This window comes from Nyctibius grandis, chromosome W (assembly GCF_013368605.1).
Source record: "Nyctibius grandis isolate bNycGra1 chromosome W, bNycGra1.pri, whole genome shotgun sequence".
NCBI lineage: Eukaryota > Metazoa > Chordata > Aves > Nyctibiiformes > Nyctibiidae > Nyctibius > Nyctibius grandis.
The window spans coordinates 10,392,028-10,411,320 of NC_090694.1; positions in this window are offsets into that span (position 1 = coordinate 10,392,028).

Here is a 19,293-nt window from a genome sequence, read left to right on the forward strand (position 1 = left end):
TACAGGGAGTAGCGAGTGGAAGAATCTTTTTTTGGGCATTAAAATAGGTGAACAATGATGGGTGAAAGATTTAATATAGTGAAGGGGTTGACCTTAGAAGAAATATTAAAGGATTGGCCAAAAATAGATGGGACTCATGGCCTCTCAAGAAAAAAGGGCATTACAATTATGTCAATTAAACTGGCCTGAGGTGTCCTCTGTTGGATCTGCAGACCAACAGTGGACCAAGAAGAGCAGTCTGGATGAAGGCAGACAGCAATTTTTGCATCTACAATTAGAGGACCAGTCCTGAGACAGATGGATTATTGGTATTTCTGGAATAATTAGGAATAATTATGCCTGGTGAAAGAAATTTCCCCTTCCACTCATCTGTCAAGGTCAGGCGAATGGGTAACTTTTACAAACCAAACACCCTCAATTTTCCCCCAACTTTGAGGACCCCAGATCTCCTAGTGTACTGGAGATTCAGGCTTCTCTAAAACAAGTTATAGTTGGACCCACGCATATTCCTGGACATCTGACTTTAGGAACTGTTCCCATTCCTTTCAGCCCTAATAATTTAATGATTGCAACTATTGTGAGCATTCAGGACACTGGAAAAAGATTCCCCCTTGTCACATCCTGCCTAGGGAAGAGGGATAAATTTGGTAAGAGATGAGCCCCCTTGCTTTCTAGCCGATCCTCAGAGATTAGAGGGGCTAGGGATGGCTGGGCTAATCTCTTAATAGGGGAGTCAAATGTTGGGGGAGTGACTCAGATTTGCAGATCCCCAGGTGTGGATTAAGGTGAAACGACACTCAAGGTCCATCTACAAATCACAACTTTAATAAAAAGTTACTACAAAGCACATTATATGTGCTCATTATATGTGCACATATCCACTCAAGCTATATGATTTAACACCAACTCGGGGTAGGCTTTGTGTTACTTAGCAGCTTAGAGAAACTAGAAAGAGGGGAACAGGTAGAGAGGAAAGAAAGGGGAGGGAGAGAGAAAGACAGAGATCACCGGTCCAGGTTCCAGTGTTGGTCCAGCCAGTGGGGGGTCTTGGGTCTGTAGGAGTGCTTGTCCAGAAGTTTCCCTACCTGTGCCACTTGCCTTCTCCTTTTTATTATTATCCTTCAATGTGGACCACCTCTTATTCAAATTAGAGCCTTGCTTGCTATGCAAATTAGCACACATGCTCAGTCTATCCTTCTTTTGGGTTGGTGGCCGTGATCTCCCCCTGCCAGAATTACCTTTACCCCCGGTTACTGCAGAATTTTGCTAAGTCATCCAGCTGTTTGCAGGCTGCTCCTCTTATCTTATCCTCTTATCTTGTGCAAAGCATTTGACACTGTCCCACATGACATCCTTGTCTCTAAATTCGAGAGACATGGACTTGATGGATCGACCACTCAGTGGACAGGAATTAGCTGGATGGTTGCACTCAAAGTGTTGCAGTCAATGGCTTGATGTCCAAGTGGAGACTAGTGACGAGTAGCGTTCCTCAGGGGTCGGTATTGGGACTGGTGCTGTTTAACATCTTTGTCGGCGACATGGACAGTGGGATTGAGTGCACCCTCAGCAAGTTTGCCGACGACACCAAGCTACGTGGTGCAGTCGACATGCTGGAGGGAAGGGATGCCATCCAGAGGGGCCTTGACAGGCTTGAGAAGTAGGCCCATGTGAGCCACATGAAGTGCAACAAGGCCAAGTACAAGGTCCTGCACGTGGGTTGGGGCAATCCCAAGCACAAATACAGGCTGAGTGGAGAATGGATTGAGAGCATCCCTGAAGAGAAGGACTTGGGGGTGATGGTTGATGAGAAGCTCAACATGAGCCAGCAGTGTGCACTTGCAGCCCAGAAAGCCAACTGTATCCTGGGCTGCATCAAAAGAAGTGTCGCCAGCAGGTTGAGGGAGGTGATTCTGCCCCTTTACGCCGCTCTCATGAGACCCCACCTGGAGTACTGCATCCAGCTCTGAGGCCCCCAACATAAGAAGGACATGGAGCTGTTGGAGCGAGTCCAGAGGAGGGCCATGAAGATGATCAGAGGACTAGAGCACCTCTCCTATGAAGACAGGCTGAGAGAGTTGGGGCTGTTCAACCTGGAGAAGAGAAGGCTCTGGGGAGACCTTATAGCAGCCTTCCAGTACCTTAAGAGGGCCTACAGGAAAGCAGGAGAGGAACTTTTTCCAAGGGCATGTAGTGATAGGATGAGGGGGAATGGTTTTAAACTGAAGGAGGGTAGATTTAGATTAGATCTTAGGAAGAAATTCTTTACTGAGGGTGGTGAGACACTGGAACAGGTTGCCCAGAGAAGTTGTGGCTGCCCCCTCCCTGGCCGTGTTTAAGGCCAGATTGGATGGTGCTTTGAGCAACGTGGTCTAGTGGAAAGGTGTCCCTGCCTGTGGCAGGGAGGTTGAAACTAGATGATCTTTAAGGTCCCTTCCAACCCAAACCATTCTATGATTCTATGATCTTGTGTCACTTGCGAGTGTTTGAGACATTCCTCGGACAGGCTCGGGGGATCTCCCCCCCGTTCCCTTATTGAGTTTTGCCTCCTGTTGTTGTTCACCCCCTTCTGAGTAAGCAGGTCTTTGTTTTCGGGAAGGGAGGGGGGGTGGGTTACAAGTTAACTTTAGTGTTTAGACTGTTTAAGTCCAGTTGGTCTCCTACATCCCTATAAACCCCATTTTTTCTCTACACCACCAGCTATGCCCAGTTTGTCCGTGACTGCCGGATTCAATCCCTCTGCCCATGCACAAAGTTATAATTATACCCAAAACTTCACTCAAGATTGACAATTGCTGGGAACCTATTATGCAGCGACCACAAGTAACGCCCACATGATTTTAAACACTGTAAACCCACAAGAGCTCCAATTGACCCTTAAAGTGGGGAGGAGGTTACTTGTGCCTAGTAAATACAGGTACTCCGCATTCGGCTCTAAAAAAACAACCACAAAACATTAACACAGTAAGACAAAAATATATCATGGGAATTGAAGGAAGCCCCCAAAACATACCATTGTTAGAAGAGATGCCCCTCCAGATAGGGCCCCTATCAATTATGCATTCTTTTATACTACTTGAAAACAGCCCAACTAATTTATTAGGGAGAGATTTACTCTGTAAATTGCATGCAAATTTAAGCTGTTCCCTCCAGGGCATGCGGGCCCAGATACCTATCAAGAATTTATCTAAATTATTTGCTGCATTGCAGGAAAGCCCTAGAGACTTCATCCTACCAAGAGCGCTGCAAAAACTCCTTCCTCATATTTCGGGATGGGATCCCACTGAAGTAAGGCTCCTAAAATCCACAAAATCTATTATCCTATGAACTAAAGAGAGTCCCCCACCTTCACTCAAACAATACCCGTTATCTCATGAAGCCATTGAAGGGGTATTACCCCTAATCCAAAGCTTTTCATACCAAGGAATATTAAAATAATGCCAATCCTCATGCAACACCTCTATTCTACCCATGAAAAAACCCAGGCCCAGACGGAAAACCTGACTACTGATTTGTACAGGATTTAAGAGCCATCAACAAGTGGGCAGAAATACCCCACCCAATAGTGCCTGATCCATCAACTGTTTTCACCTTAATCCCCCCAAATTCTAAATTTTATACTGTAACATATTTATGCGCAGCATTTTTTAGCATCCCCATTCATCAAGATTCCCAATATATTTTTGCCTTTACTTGGATGCCCGGGCAACTTACTTGAACCCAATTACCTCAGGATTTTGAAGGATAGCTGACTATTTTTTTTTTCTTGGATATTGGTCAAAGACTTACAGGATATAAAACTTCCAGGGCAATCTGTATTAATACAATGTTGTTGATTTACTTATAGCTAGTCCCGACTCCCACACATGCAAAATTGATACTCTAGGGTTATTGACTGCATTGTCTGATAAAGGTCACAAGTTTCTCCTTATAAGCTCCAATTTTGTAAGTCAAAAGTGGAATATTTGGGATATATCTTAGAAGAAGGAACTCTACTTTTTTTCCCCGAGATCATGTCCAAGCAATCCAAAATATTCCCTGGCTACAAACTTAAAAAAAAAAAAAAAATGTGAGCCTTTTTAGGAGCTGTAGGATTTTGTAGAGCATGGATTGCTGCTTTTGGAGAATTACCAAAGCCACTCCTCAACAGTATACATCAAGATCTAATAGAACCTTAGCAATGGAGTGCGGACCAGATGACTGCCTTTGAAAAACTTAAATGAGCCTTGTTGACAGCCCCGCACTCGGCCTTCTAAATTATGATAGACCTTTTACCTTATACATACATGTTGTGGTTTAACCCTAGTAGGCAGCTAAGCACCACACAGCCACTCGCTCACTCCTCGCCCAGTGGGATGGGGGGGAAATCAGAAGGATAAAAGTGGGAAAAATCATGAGTTGAGATAAAGACAGTTGAACGGGTAAAGCAAAAGCTGCGTACACAAGCCAAGCAAAAAAAAAGGAATTCATTCACTACTTCCCATCAGCAGGCAGGTGTTCAGTCACCTCCAGGAAAGCAGGGCTCCATCATGCGTAATGGTTACTTGGGAAGACAAACACCATCACTCCGAACGTCCCCCACTTCCTTCTTCTTCCCCCAGCTTTATATGCTGAGCGTGACATCATATGGTATATCCCTTGGTCAAATAGTTCACCTTTATGTTCTCAGTCCAAATCTATTTGGAACACTTTAGCAGCCTGATCCGCTTGTTGGTTGTTTCGATGTTCCTCAGTTGCCCGACTTTTAGGTACGTGAGCATCTACATGATGTACCTTCACAGCTAGCTTCTCTAGCCGAGCAGCAATATCTTGCCACAATTCAGCAGCCCAAATATGTTTACCTTTGCGCTGCCAGTTGCTTTGCTCCCACTGCTTTAACCATCCCCACAAGGCATTTACTACCATCCATGAGTCAGTATAAAGATACAGCTTTGGCCACTTTTCTCGTTCAGCAATGTCTAAAGCCAGCTGGATGGCTTTTACCTCTGCGAATTGACTCGATTCACCTTGTCCTTCTGTAGCTTCTGTGACTCGTCGTCTAGGATTCCATACAGCAGCTTTCCACTTCCGATGCTTTCCTACAAGACAGCAGGATCCATCGGTGAACAGGGCATACTGCTTCTCATCCTCTGGTAGTTCATTATATGGTGGGGCTTCTTCAGCACGTGTCACCTCCTCTTCTGGTGGCATTCTGAAGTCTTTGCCTTCTGGCCAGTCCATGATCACTTCTAAGATTCCTGGGCGATTAGGGTTCCCTATTCGAGCCCTCTGTGTAATTAATGCAATCCATTTACTCCATGTAGCATCAGTTGCATGATGAGTAGTGGGAACCTTACCCTTGAACATTCAGCCTAGTACTGGTAATTGGGGTGCCAGGAGAAGCTGTGCTTCAGTACCGATTACCTCTGAAGCAGCTCTAACTCCTTCATATGCTGCCAGTATCTCTTTTTCAGTTGGGGTGTAATTGGCCTTGGAGCCCTTGTGTATCCTCGACTCCAAAATCCTAGGGTTCGACCTCAAGTCTCCCCTGGTACTTTCTGCCAGAGGCTCCAGGTAGGACCATTGTCCCCAGCTGAGGTGGAGAGCACATTTTTAACATCTTGTCCCATACGGACTGGCCCAAGGGCTACGGCATGCACAATATCTTGTTTAATCTGTTCAAAAGCCTGTCGTTGTTCAGGGCCCCACTGAAAATCATTTTTCTTTCTGGTCACTTGATAAAGAGGGTGTACTATCTGGCTGTAATCTGGAATATGCATTCTCCAGAAACCCACAACGCCTAAGAAGGCTTGTGTTTCCTTTTTGTTAGTTGGTGGGGACATAGCTGTTATTTTGTTGATCACCTCTATCGGGATCTGGCGACGCCCATCTTGCCATTTAATCCCTAAAAACTGGATCTCCTGGGCAGGTCCCTTGACCTTGCCTCTTTTTATGGCAAAACCAGCTTTCAGAAGAATTTGGATAGTTTTCTCCCCTTTGTCAAAAACTTCTGCTGCTCTGTCACCCCATACAACAATGTCATCAATATATTGCAAATGTTCTGGAGCTCCACCCTTTTCTAGTGCAGTCTGGATCAGTCCATGGCAAATAGTAGGACTGTGTTTCCACCCCTGGGGCAGTTGATTCCAGGTGTACTGGATACCTCTCCAGGTAAAAGCAAACTGTGGCCTGCACTTTGGTGCCAAAGGAATAGAGAAAAATGCATTAGCAATGTCTATAGTGGCGTACCACTTGGCTGCCTTTGACTCCAGTTCGTATTGAAGTTCTAGCATGTCTGGCACGGCAGCACTCAGCAGTGGCGTAACTTCATTTAGGCCATGATAGTCCACAGTTAATCTCCATTCTCCATTAGACTTTTGCACTGGCCATATAGGACTATTAAAGGGTGAGCGAGTCTTGCTAATCGCTTCTTGATTTTCTAATTGTCTAATCAGTTTATGAATGGGGATCAGGGAGTCTCGATTGGTGCGATATTGTCATCGGTGCACCGTGGTAGTAGCAATTGGCACCTGTTGTTCTTCAACCTTCAGCAGCCCCACAACAGAAGGATCCTCTGAGAGGCCAGGCAAGGTAGACAGCTGTTTAATGTCCTCAGTCTCCACAGCTGCTATACCAAAGGCCCATCTATACCCTTTTGGGTCCTTAAAATACCCTCTCTTGAGGTAGTCTATGCCAAGGATGCATGGAGCATCTGGGCCAGTCACAATGGGGTGCTTTTTCCATTCATTTTTAGTTAGGCTCACTTCGGCCTCCAATACAGATAACTCTTGAGATCCCCCTGTTACTCCTGAAATACTGATAGATTCTGTCCCTTTATGATCCGATGGCATGAGGGTGCACTGTGCACCAGTGTCTACCAGGGCTCGATACCTTTGTGGTTCTAATGTGCCAGGCCATCGAATCCACACAGTCCAATAAATTCGATTGTCCCTCTCCTCCACCTGGCTGGAGGCAGGGCCCCCGTAATTAAGGAATGGATTTGTGCTGCTCACGGGGATTGGACCTTCGTTTCCCCTATTCACATTTGGGAAATAGGGATTTGAGGCCCATCTGCCCTGCCTGGAGTCCTGCTCACTGGTAACTGGAGCAGCCATCCTCCTAGAAAAATTCTCTCTGGTATTCCTTTTAGCTTGCAACTCACGTACTCATGCCTGTAGGGTACTGGTAGGTTGTCCATGCCATCTGCTCATGTCCTCCCCATAACCACGCAGGGCAAACCACAGGATACCTCGTGATGTGTTCCATTTCCTTTGAGCCAGTCCTGTAGGAGTGAGTTTTCTCCTAACGGCTGCAACGTGGGCCTGTGTAGGTAGAGAGTCAGGTTTATTCTCTATCCTGGACAGTTTGTCTGACAGTTGTTTAAATGAGTCCTTGTTTTCCTTAGTTTTTCCACAGCCGAGACACTATCTTCATAATGTCGCATACAGTTAGCCATTTTACCCACACTTGGTCGTGCCGTAGCATCTTTTCCCCATACTAATATTGACAATGTATATGTCGGTGGAGTGCTCTTCACAACCTTCCGGAACATGGATCGGTTGCATTCCACTTCATCAGGATTTACAGGATCTACAATGTCCCGTGGGTGTCTATAAATGATCTCTTGCACAGCTAGTTCTCTAAGGTAGTTAATACCTTTTTCTATAGTGATCCATTTGCTTAGGTGGCTCATAACATCATCTTTATAGGGATACCTCCTCTTTACAGCTGACAAGAGTCGCCTCCAGAGACTGATAGCGTTTGACTTTCTTGCAAGCGCCTTATCAATACCACCATCTCTGGACAGGGATCCCAACTGTCTGGCTTCTCTACCATCCAATTCTATGCTATCTGCCCCATTATCCCAGCATCGGAGCAACCAGGTAATAATTGGCTCACTGTCATAACAACTGAAGTCTTTCCTTATATTTCGCAGGTCCTTCAGGGATAAGGAGCGGTAGGGGTAGGTTACATCTACGTCCGAGTCCTCCTCCTGTGATAGTTCTGCTTTAGAAGGACCTTTCTTCTGTGATGGGTCTGCTTTAAAAAGACGATCAAGGAAACCCCCCTCTGTGTCAGGCCCTGACTCTGCCTGAGAAGGGCCCTCACCTGGGTCATGTGATAGCTCTGCCTTAGAAGGCTCTGAGTCATCATCCTTCTCTTCACAAGCTGATTTCTTTGGGTATTTCTTCCTGGTTACAGGGGCAGTTGGTACAGATTGGGTAGATGCTGGGGTTTGAGTAGATGCAGTGGCTGTCGTGGGAGTGCTGAGACTCGCTAGCTACTGGATGTAGCCTGTGTAGCTGCAGTGGCCATGTTGGGTGTAGTCTGAGTAGCTGCAGTGGCCACCTTAAGTGTAGTCTGAGTAGCTGCAGGGGCCGTCTTGGGGCATGCAGCGGCTGCGGTGTAGGCTGCCAAGGTTTGAGTAAATGCAGCTGCTGTCTTGGGGGGTGTAGCGGCTGCGGTGCGAGCTGCTGGGGTTTGAGTGGATTTAGTAGCTGTAGTGGCAGCACGCGCTGTAGGAGCTGAGGTGGCTGCATAACACCTACACCTGTGCCTGCACCAATATTTAATCTTATCCCACATCAGAAACACATTCAGGACAACCGAAAATAAAAACATGCCACCTAGACAGCACCATCCGAATTTCACAAAATCTAGTGGAATCAGCTTGGCAGAAAAGGGGAAGATACTATTTCCCGAAGTAAAATCGGAAGTGTAATCATTAACAAAATCAACTAAAGGACGCCCGGAGTGAGCAGATGAAGTCGCTGCTACCGATTCACGATTAAAGCTGCCCATCATTGTGTCATAGAGATAAGAGAATGGAAGAGTAACGGCCCAGTTTCCCACAACATAAACATGTATCAAACCCCATAGCAAAACGAAACATTTTGAGCAGCTCCCACTGTTAAACCACATGTAAATAGATGATCTAGACGTAGGGATTGAATGCACCCTCAGTAAATTTGCAGATGACACCAAGCTGGGTGGGAGTGTCAATCTGCTGGAGGGTAGGAAGGCCCTACAGAGGGATCTGAGGGATCCCAGGTGCCTCTGAGAAATAGATATGAAGCCCTAGTGGAATACAGACAGTCCAATGGGGATGTGGTGGAGAGGCAACCTATATCAGAGGTCCCACCACAGTCAGAAAAACCTGACAGGCGTATAGCTACCTCCTCCACAAGGAAGAAGATGAAGCCAGGAAAGCGAATACAGTGTAGCAATACAGGAATCAGAGAGTTGAGGTTTGGATGTCGGCTTTAAGCAAAAAACTTGGAGAGTTTGGTGTTAACAGCGGAGGTAGTGATTCACTGAGGAACAGGACGCTATGACATGTGTTAACAGCGGAGGTAGTGATTCACTGAGGAACAGGACGCTATGATATGGCCAAGGACGCTATGACATGAAGCAGGAACAGAGAGAACTGAAAAATACTAGCATATATCAAAAGGGGAAGATAAGAAAAAGGATGAGCCAAGAAATCAGGTATTCTTACCAAGACACTAGGAATCCTTGCCAAATGCATAGGGAAACCATCCAAATTAGGGAAAATGCAAGAGTTTATGAAGATGATGATGAAAGGACACTGGGTTCATGAAGTTGAAGAACGGAACGACCCCTCAAAATCTCCCCAAATTGAAGACTACGCCTATAACTCCGCCTTAACTCCGCCTGCTATGAAAATTATAATTAGATGTTGCAATAATATGAATATGCATGTAAAGATGTTGTAATCTCTTATGCAAATTGTATAAATAGTCTGATTTTCACTGACTGCTTTGGAACTCTTTTGTCTGGCACGAGCCGGGAGTTCCCCAACGTTGCCTAAAATAAATACCTCGCTGCTTAAAGACTAAACTTCATCTCCGAGCAGTTCCATAGAGCCTTTTGGGGCATAATTTTGGCATCAAAGAGAAGAGTTTTAGTGGTTGGAGACTCCTTCCTAAAGGGATCTGAGGGCCCAATATGCAGAGCTGACCCCCATCACAGGGAGGTCTGCAGCCTGCCTGGAGCCCGAATCAGGGATATCACCAGGAAACTCCCCAACCTGGTGAAGGCCACAGACTACTACCCCCTGCTGATCTTCCAGACAGGTGGGGAAGAAGCTGCATCCCGTAGTCTGAGGGGGATGAAGAAAGACTACAAGGCCCTAGGACGGTTGGTGAAAGAGTCTGGGGCACAAGTTGTTTTCTCCTCCCTCCTTCCATTTTCAGGTGATGACGTGGGATGGAATAGTAGGATTCTCTCTATTAATGCCTGGCTACGAGACTGGTGCTACAGACAGGGCTTTGGGTTCTTTGATAATGGCTGGTTTTATAAGACACCAGGCGTGATGGTAATACATGGGAAAGGTTTATGTCGTAGGGGCAAAAGGGTTCTGGGACAGGAATTAGCAGGGCTCATTCGGAGAGCTTTAAACTAGATTTGAAGGGGGATGGGGTAGTAGCTGGGCTTGCACCACTGGGGCAACGCTCTAGTGTTGAGGTAGACCAGGAGGCCTCCCATTCCCCTGGGGTGAAATTGGTGTGCTCAGCTCGCTCCCTGAAATGCCTGTACACCAATGTGCGCAGCATGGGGAATAAACAGGAGGAGTTAGAAATCCGTGTTCGGACGCGGGGCTATGATTTAGTGGCAATTGCAGAGACTTGGTGGGACGCCTCGCATGACTGGAATGTGGTCATGGATGGCTATGTCCTGTTCAGGAAAGACAGGCCACTAAGGAGAGGTGGTGGAGTTGCTCTTTATGTGAGTGAGCAGCTAGAATGTATTGTGTTCTGTCCAGGGGCGGATCAGGAGCGAGTTGAGAGTTTGTGGGTGCGAATTAAGGGGCAGGCTGGCAGGGGTGATACTGTTGTGGGTGTCTATTACAGGCCACCAGATCAGGATGAGGAGGGTGATGAGGCCTTCTACAGGCAGCTGAGAGCAGTCTCTCAATTACAGGGCCTGGTTGTCATGGGGGATTTCAACTACCCTGATATTTGCTGGGAGGCCTACTCAGCCAGCCATCCTCAGTCCAGGAGGTTCCTCCAGTGCATTGATGATAACTTCTTGATGCAAATGGTGGATGAGCCAACTAGGAGAGGAGTGCTGCTGGATCTTATCCTCACTAACAAGGAGGGTCTGGTTGAAGAGGTGAAGGTTGAGGGCAGCCTTGGTTGTAGTAACCATGAGATGGTAGAGTTCAGGATCTCATGTGGCAGGAACAGAATAGCTAGCAAAATCACAACCCTGGACTTCAGGAGGGCCAACTTTGGCCTTTTCAAGCAATTGCTAGGGGAAATCCCATGGGACAGGGTACTAGAAGGTAAGGGGGCCCAAGATAGTTGGTTAGCATTCGAGGACTGCTTCTTCCGAGCTCAAGATCAGAGCATCCCAACAGGTAGGAAGTCAAGAAAGGGTACCAGGAGACCTGCATGGTTAAACAGGGAACTGCTGGGCAAACTCAAGTGGAAGAAGAGGGTGTACAGATCATGGAAGGAGGGGCTGGCCACTTGGGAGGAATATAAGTCTGTTGTCAGAGGATGTAGGGAGGCAACTAGGAAAGCTAAGGCCTCCTTGGAATTAAACCTTGCAAGAGAGGTCAAGGACAACAGAAAGGGCTTCTTCAAATACATTGCAGGTAAAGCCAACACTAGAGGCAATGTAGGCCCACTGATGAATGAGGTGGGGGCCCTGGAGACAGAGGATAAAAAGAAGGCGGAGTTACTGAATGCCTTCTTTGCCTCTGTCTATACTGCTGGAGGCTGTCCTGAGGAGCCCCGGACCCCTGTGGCCCCAGAAGAAGTCAGGATAGAGGAGTAATCTGTCTTGGTAGATGAGGGCTGGGTCAGGGACCAATTAAGCAATCTGGACGTCCATAAATCCATGGGCCCTGATGGGATGCACCCGCGGGTGCTGAGGGAGCTGGCGGAAGTCATTGCTAGGCCACTCTCCATCATCTTTGCTAAGTCGTGGGCAACGGGAGAGGTGCCTGGGGACTGGAGGAAAGCGAATGTCACTCCAGTCTTCAAAAAGGGCAAGAAGGAGGACCCGGGTAACTATAGACCGGTCAGCCTCACCTCCATCCCCGGAAAGGTAATGGAACAACTTGTTCTTGGTGCTGTCTCTAGGCACATCAAGGATAGGGGGATCATTAGGGGCAGTCAACATGGCTTCACCAAGGGGAAGTCATGCTTAACCAACTTGATAGCCTTTTATGAGGACGTAACCCGGTGGATAGATGATGGTAAAGCTGTGGATGTGGTCTATCTCGATTTCAGTAAAGCATTTGACACAGTCTCCCACAGCATCCTCGCAGCTAAACTGGGGAAGTGTGGTCTGGATGATCGGGTAGTGAGGTGGATTGTGAACTGGCTGAAGGAAAGAAGCCAGAGAGTGGTGGTCAATGGGACAGAGTCCAGTTGGAGGCCTGTGTCTAGTGGAGTCCCTCAAGGGTCGGTACTGGGACCAGTACTATTCAATGTATTCATTACATTGGATTCCCTCCTTGGATGAGGGAATAGAGTGCACTGTCAGCAAGTTCGCTGATGACACAAAACTGGGAGGAGTGGCTGACACAACGGAAGGCTGCACAGCCATTCAGAGAGACCTGGACAGGCTGGAGAGTTGGGCGGGGAGAAATTTAATGAAATATAACAAGGGCAAGTGTAGAGTCCTGCATCTGGGCAAGAACAACCCCATGCACCAGTACAAGTTGGGGGCAGACCTGTTGGAGAGCAGCGTAGGGGAAAGGGACCTGGGGGTCCTAGTGGACAACAGGATGACCATGAGCCAGCAGTGTGCCCTTGTGGCCAAGAAGGCCAATGGCATCCTGGGGTGTATTAGAAGGGGTGTGGTTAGCAGGTCGAGAGAGATTCTCCTCCCCCTCTACTCTGCCCTGGTGAGGCCGCATCTGGAATATTGTGTCCAGTTCTGGGCCCCTCAGTTCAAGAAGGACAGGGAACTGCTAGAGAGAGTCCAGCGCAGAGCCACAAAGATGATTAAGGGAGTGGAACATATCCCTTATGAGGAGAGGCTGAGGGAGCTGGGTCTCTTTAGCTCAGAGAAGAGGAGACTGAGGGGTGACCTCATTAATGTTTATAAATATGTAAAGGGCAAGTGTCATGAGGATGGAGCCAGGCTCTTCTCAGTGACATCCCTTGACAGGACAAGGGGCAATGGGTGCAAGCTGGAACACAGGAGGTTCCACATAAATATGAGGAAAAACTTTTTTACAGTGAGGGTAACTGAACACTGGAACAGGCTGCCCAGAGAGGTTGTGGAGTCTCCTTCTCTGGAGACATTCAAAACCCACCTGGACGCGTTCCTGTGTGATATGATCTAGGTAATCCTGCTCCGGCAGGGGGATTGGACTAGATGATCTTTCGAGGTCCATTCCAATCCCTAACATTCTGTGATTCTGTGATACCATTCTCAAGTGGCTTTTAGAGCTCTGCAGACAACTAAACATATTAATGATTTGCTATTTATAAGATGAACCTACCGAAGGACCGGCATGATAAATAAAATGAAATGCAAAAATCTGCTCTGGCAAAACCTTAAGTCTCCCATGCATCTTATAGTTTTATGCATTAATGCATTTTTAATAAAACTCTTTCCTATTGTGATTATACTTGTCAGAACTGGAGCTCCAAGGTCATTAACAACTTAGTGGGCCAGCATTGGTGTACAGGCATTTCAGGGAGCAAGCTGAGCACACCGATTTCACCCTAGGAGGATGGGAAGCCCCATATAGAGAAGCTATAGAGAAGCTATTCTTGTTTTCTTTCTGGGACAAAGAAAAGAAGAAAAAAGACTTGTCTTTACAACAACATTCTTTTTTTCACGGCAATCACTTAAAATGAAAGATGATTCCACGAGAAAGAGAGAGAAACAAAATCTATTCAATTTTGCGGTATACCACTCTATAATCACTATATCACATGATGAAATTGTGGCAGATGCACCCACCCTAACAAAGACCCAACAAGGACTTGGCAAAAGCCCTTGAAAAACTCTGCTCTTGTCGCCTCAGCCAATGGGGTTTTACATGGCCATATTTGACCACAGATCAGAATTGACGAGGGTATAAATGGAGCACCATTTTGAGTCAGTCCTCCTCGGAGCAGCAGGCCTGCAGTCGGGGACTCTCCCCTTAGGTTGGGACGCCGCCTAAGGAAACTCCTCGAGGTTGAGCGCCCTCCCTTTATTAGGTGAGTGATTGCGCATTTTGGATTATCGGCCACAAAAACCTTAAGAACTCTTAAGTCAGTCGTGTAGTATTAATTTCCGAACGACATTCTGGACCTGTGGATTGTGTATTTTACATGTGTTTTGTGGTACAAGACAGATACCATCCACCAGTATAATTTCTCTTGAAACACCTTGTTTTACAAAATTACAGAAAAGCACAGCTGTTTGCTCTTTTTTTTAATTATTTCTAAGACTATGGCAAAATCTTCAAAGCCCAGAAGATGCCTTCTAGCTAAGAAATTAGCCGTGTAATAAAGAATTTTCATCAAAGCATTGGGCTTGTGGAAAGAGAATACAATTGTGGATTAAAAATTTTGATAATGTTCCTTACTTATTAGCTATTTTGTCTTTTGTATTTTGACCTAATTCAGCCAGCAAAGGCATCAACCCTTATGTAAGATTAGATACACATACATACACATACATCAGCCCCAATCAGATTAGCTGCAATCAAGGTAATTGTGTTGAAGAAAATTGTTCATCTGTGCTTTGCAGCTGCCTTTTGGATGTAGTGTTTGACCCCAAGTGATTGAATTATACATATGTTCTTCCTTAATCCTGGATAACTTAGTTTTTATTTTAATACATAATCACTGCTTTAAAACTCAAGAATGAGAGTACAATGTATTAAGTTATTCATATAAATTAATTCATATTTTCTTTTATTATTTTTCCTTGGTACAATCCACAGTTCTTTAATGGAGACTACATGGAATTAAGGTTCCTAAAATCTGAGGCAGTGATCTAGACTGCCTGCTCTCCAGCACCTTTTCCAGTTATCAAGAGCTACTTCTTTGGTCAATCTTCATGTTCCTTTAGCAGTTAAAATTAGACTCTGACCATACTAAGAGTGCTAAATAGCACACAGTGAGAAAGCAGGTGCCTTTCCTGTTTATTGCTCCTACTCTCTTACAATCTAGACAGTAAGGCAGTATGGCTTCTCATAAGCTCCAGTAGTTGTGTTTAGAGAACAAAAGAACAACAAAAAACCAGAACAATAGCTCTGGAGACCTTTAGGATCATAGTAATTGGTAGAGTTGTCACTCAGTTTTGCAAATACCTAAAGAGTTTGGGTGCTTTCCTGGAAATGACAGGTGTGTTTGTGAGGTTTTCTTAGTCTGAGGGTGTTTGAAGCCATGATTCCCATGTTACAGAAAGTATTTGAATATATGGTCCAGAAAAATTATGGTTATATTGATACCATAACTTATAACCATAACTTATGATTATGGTGATATCTGAGCTCTGGCACCTGCTACCCTTCAGCATATTGAAACGCTATCAGTCCAGAGGGCAACAGCCAGGAGGACAAGAAAGATGAGCCCTACTTTTGCCTAGGATTTCAGCTCTTACCTGCTTCTTGGACAATTATTATTATTAATATCTGTCCAGCTTGACTTCACAAACCTTTTTCACATGCTGTAACATCAGTATCCTATTTTTCATAGAATCATAGAATGGTTTGGGTTGGAAGGGACCTTAAAGATCATCTAGTTCCAACCCCCCTGCCACAGACAGGGACACCTTTCCACTAGACCAGGTTGCTCAAAGCCCCATCCAACCTGGCCTTAAACACTGCCAGGGAGGGGGCATCCACAACTTCTCTGGGCAACCTGTTCCAGTGTCTCACCACCCTCACAGGAAAGAATTTCTTCCTAATATCTGATCTAACTCTATCCTCTTTCAGTTTAAAACCATTGCCCCTCATCCTATCACTACATGCCCTTGTAAAAAGTCCCTCTCCAGCTTTCCTGCAGGCCCCCTTCAGATACTGGAAGGCTGCTAAAGGTCTCCCTGGAGCCTTCTCTTCTCCAGGCTGAACAGCCCCAACTCCCTCAGCCTTTCTTCATAGGAGAGGTGCTCCAGCCCTCTGATCATCTTTGTGGCCTTCCTCTGGACTCGCTCCAACAGCTCCATGTCCTTCTTATGTTGGGGGCCTCAGAGCTGGATGCCATACTCCAGGTGGGGTCTCATGAGAGTGGAGTAGAGGGGCAGAATCACCTCCTTTGACATGCTGGCCACCCTTCTTGTGATGCAGCTCAGGATACAGTTGGCCTTCTGGACTGCAAGCACGCACTGCCGGCTCATGTTGAGCTTCTCATCAACCATCACCCCCAAGTCCTTCTCCTCAGGGCTGCTCTCAATCCATTCTCTGCCCAGACTGTATTTGTGCTTGGGATTGCCCCGACCCACATGCAGGACCTTGCACTTGGCCTTGTTGAACTCCATGCGGTTCGCACGGGCCCGCCTCTCAAGTCTGTCAAGGTCCCTCTGGATGGCATCCCTTCCCTCCAGCGTGTCGACCACGCCACACAGCTTGGTGTCGTCAGCAAACTTGGTGAGGGCGCACTCAATTTTGTAAGATAAAAAGCTGGATTTTTTAGTAAACAAACAGAAAACATTTCCAGTTAGAGTGAAAAGAAGCAACCTCTTCTCCTCCTACCTCAGAGAGAAAAAGTAGTTAGTTTCTAAAAAAACAACTGCCTTGTTGTGAGCTACTTTTCTTCCATGAAAAATAAAAAAAAAGGATGGGAAGAAAAAATAGCATTTGCTATATAGAACACATATTGACACTGAATTCAGGTATCATGTTCTTCAGCACAAGAGATAAAACCATATCAATAAATGGATTTTTTTCAAGTCTTCTGAGGTTCATCATTTGTTTTTGAGGTCCATCAGTATGTGCAGAGCCAAAAAAAACCTTTATGCTGTTATTTATGGTGGTTATTAAGAAAAAATAAAATATTACCTTCAAAAAAAGCTGGATTTCAGCTTTTGATTCTATGTATGTGTCCTGGTTTCCTAGGGATAAAATTTATAGAATCAACTTTGTTAGATTTTTGTTTCAGTTTGTGGCCAGCCATAGTGATCAGGCCATTAGCAGTTAAACCCAGGGCAGCTGACCCAGACTGGCCCACAAGTGTATTCTATATCATTAATATCAAGTTCACTACAAAAGGGAAAGCTTGCTAGGGAGGAGCATGGTTGGGTTTTTTGGGGTTTTTTTTGGGTTTTTTGTTTGGTGTTTTTTTTTTTTTTGTGTGTGTGTGGGGGGGGTTTTTTTTGTTGTTTTGTTCTGGTTTTGTTTGTTTTGTTTTTTTTTTTTTTCTTCTTGCCTATCTGCCCTTTTTCTCATTCCCAATGATTGCTATTCCTGGCTGCAACTCTGTAGTTAAATTAATTGTGTGTTTTGTGTTATCTTTGATATTTGTTTCTTTATTTTATTAAATCCGTTTAACTCATGAGTCTCTGTCCTTTTCCCAGTTCCCTTTCTTGCTTGGGGAAGGGACATTGGGTGAGAGAAAAACTGTTTATTGTTTACCCCAGGTCTGGGCTAAACGAAGACAAGAGGAATGGAGGCTAAGAGGGATGTGGGGCATCCTGGAAATAGGTGTGGGGTAGCAGCAGGCTCCTAGGCACATTATTTGGTGCCCAATGTAAATAGATCACCTGGGAGGACAGTAGACTTTTGATCTGAAAGTCTTGGACAGCTGAAGTTTTCACAAATTTGACTGCTTTTGTTAGAAGCATTCATTATGTTGGTGTCAGTAGCTGGGTCACTGGGTGAAATTCTCTGGTGTTTGGTTTTACAGTTGCTTTTGGGGTGGCTAATCAAATGTGTGGCTCTGCCTCTGTTACTGGTTTTGTGCGGTTTATCTCTTCTGGGCACGGACTTAGAGGTATCATTCTGCTATGTTGTTTGGCATTGGATTATGGTATTATAAATGCTTTTGTAACTGTGCCCATCTCTGATTTCTATGGAATTGGAGTGGGTGACATGTACTTTCCTTTTCCCTCGAGGCTGATCTCAATGGCTTTTGAGAATTTTGAATACCCGTGGGATATTTCGACCACCATGCTCATATTGTCACGCCTTTTGAATGTTTTTCAGTTCTTGCTCTTGCTTAAACATGGGTATAAGGGTGGATACAGCACAGCTGCTGCAACCACTGCACCAGTCACCACAGTGGCTGTGGCCCCTATGACAGACACTGCAGCTGCCCCAGCACCCACAACTGGAATTGCAGATACTCAGACCTTGCCAGTCCCTACAGCAGACATCCTAGCTTTCCCAGGGGCTATTCAGATCTCTGCACTGGGTATTGTGATTACTCAACTCCAGGCATCACTTGCTGCAATTACCCAGACTTTGGCAACAAGGGCTGCAGCTAATCAGCCCCCAGTGATGGGTGATGTGGCTAACCTAGGCATTCAACCAGTGCCAGTATCAGTTGCCCCTGTACAGAAGCAGAACTACACAAAAAGAGCAGGTCGTGATGGCCTACCAGGGACATCACAGGAGGCTGAGACAGAGGTAACCACTCGATCCCTATCCCTGAGTGAGCTGTGAGATATACATAAAGATTACAGCAGTCATGAAGGTGAGCAACTTATTACTTGGCTGCTCTGCTGCTGGGATAATGGAGCTGATGTTTTTGAGTTAGAAGATAGAGAAGCCAAGCAGCTGGGACCAATGGCTAGAGAAGTGGGTATTGACAGGGGTCTTGCAAGTGGTGCAGAGCCCCTCACTCTCTGGTGGCGACTCCTGCGAAGCGTAAGGAAAAGGTATCCCTTTAGGGATGATGTCATATACCACCCAGGCATGTGGACAACCATTGAGAGAGGTGTTAAGAATCTAAGGGAAATAGCTGTGCAGGAGCTGATTTTTGCTGAACTGCGGACACCACTAGATCCAGATGCACTCAGTTACTGGACCCACGTGGTGCAAGTGGGTACAGACCGTGCCACCGTCATATGGCAATGCATTAGCATTATTTAGCTGGGCAGATGCTGAGGCACCAACGGTGGGCAACACAGATAATCGGATGCAGAAATATGCAGACAATCTTGTTTCCTCCACGTGGGGCAGCGTCTCCACTGTGGAAAAACCGTCTGACAAATCCACAGAACTGCTCAGTGAAGTGTTGGACAAATTGTCCCAGATGGAGGACAGACCCCGCTCTCCACCTGTACTGAAGAATATCTCAGCCATCAGGAGACAGCATTCCCCTGCAAGACCTGCTCAGGAGAGATAGTACACATCATAAGGCGCACTGTGGTTTTTCCTGCATGACCATAGAG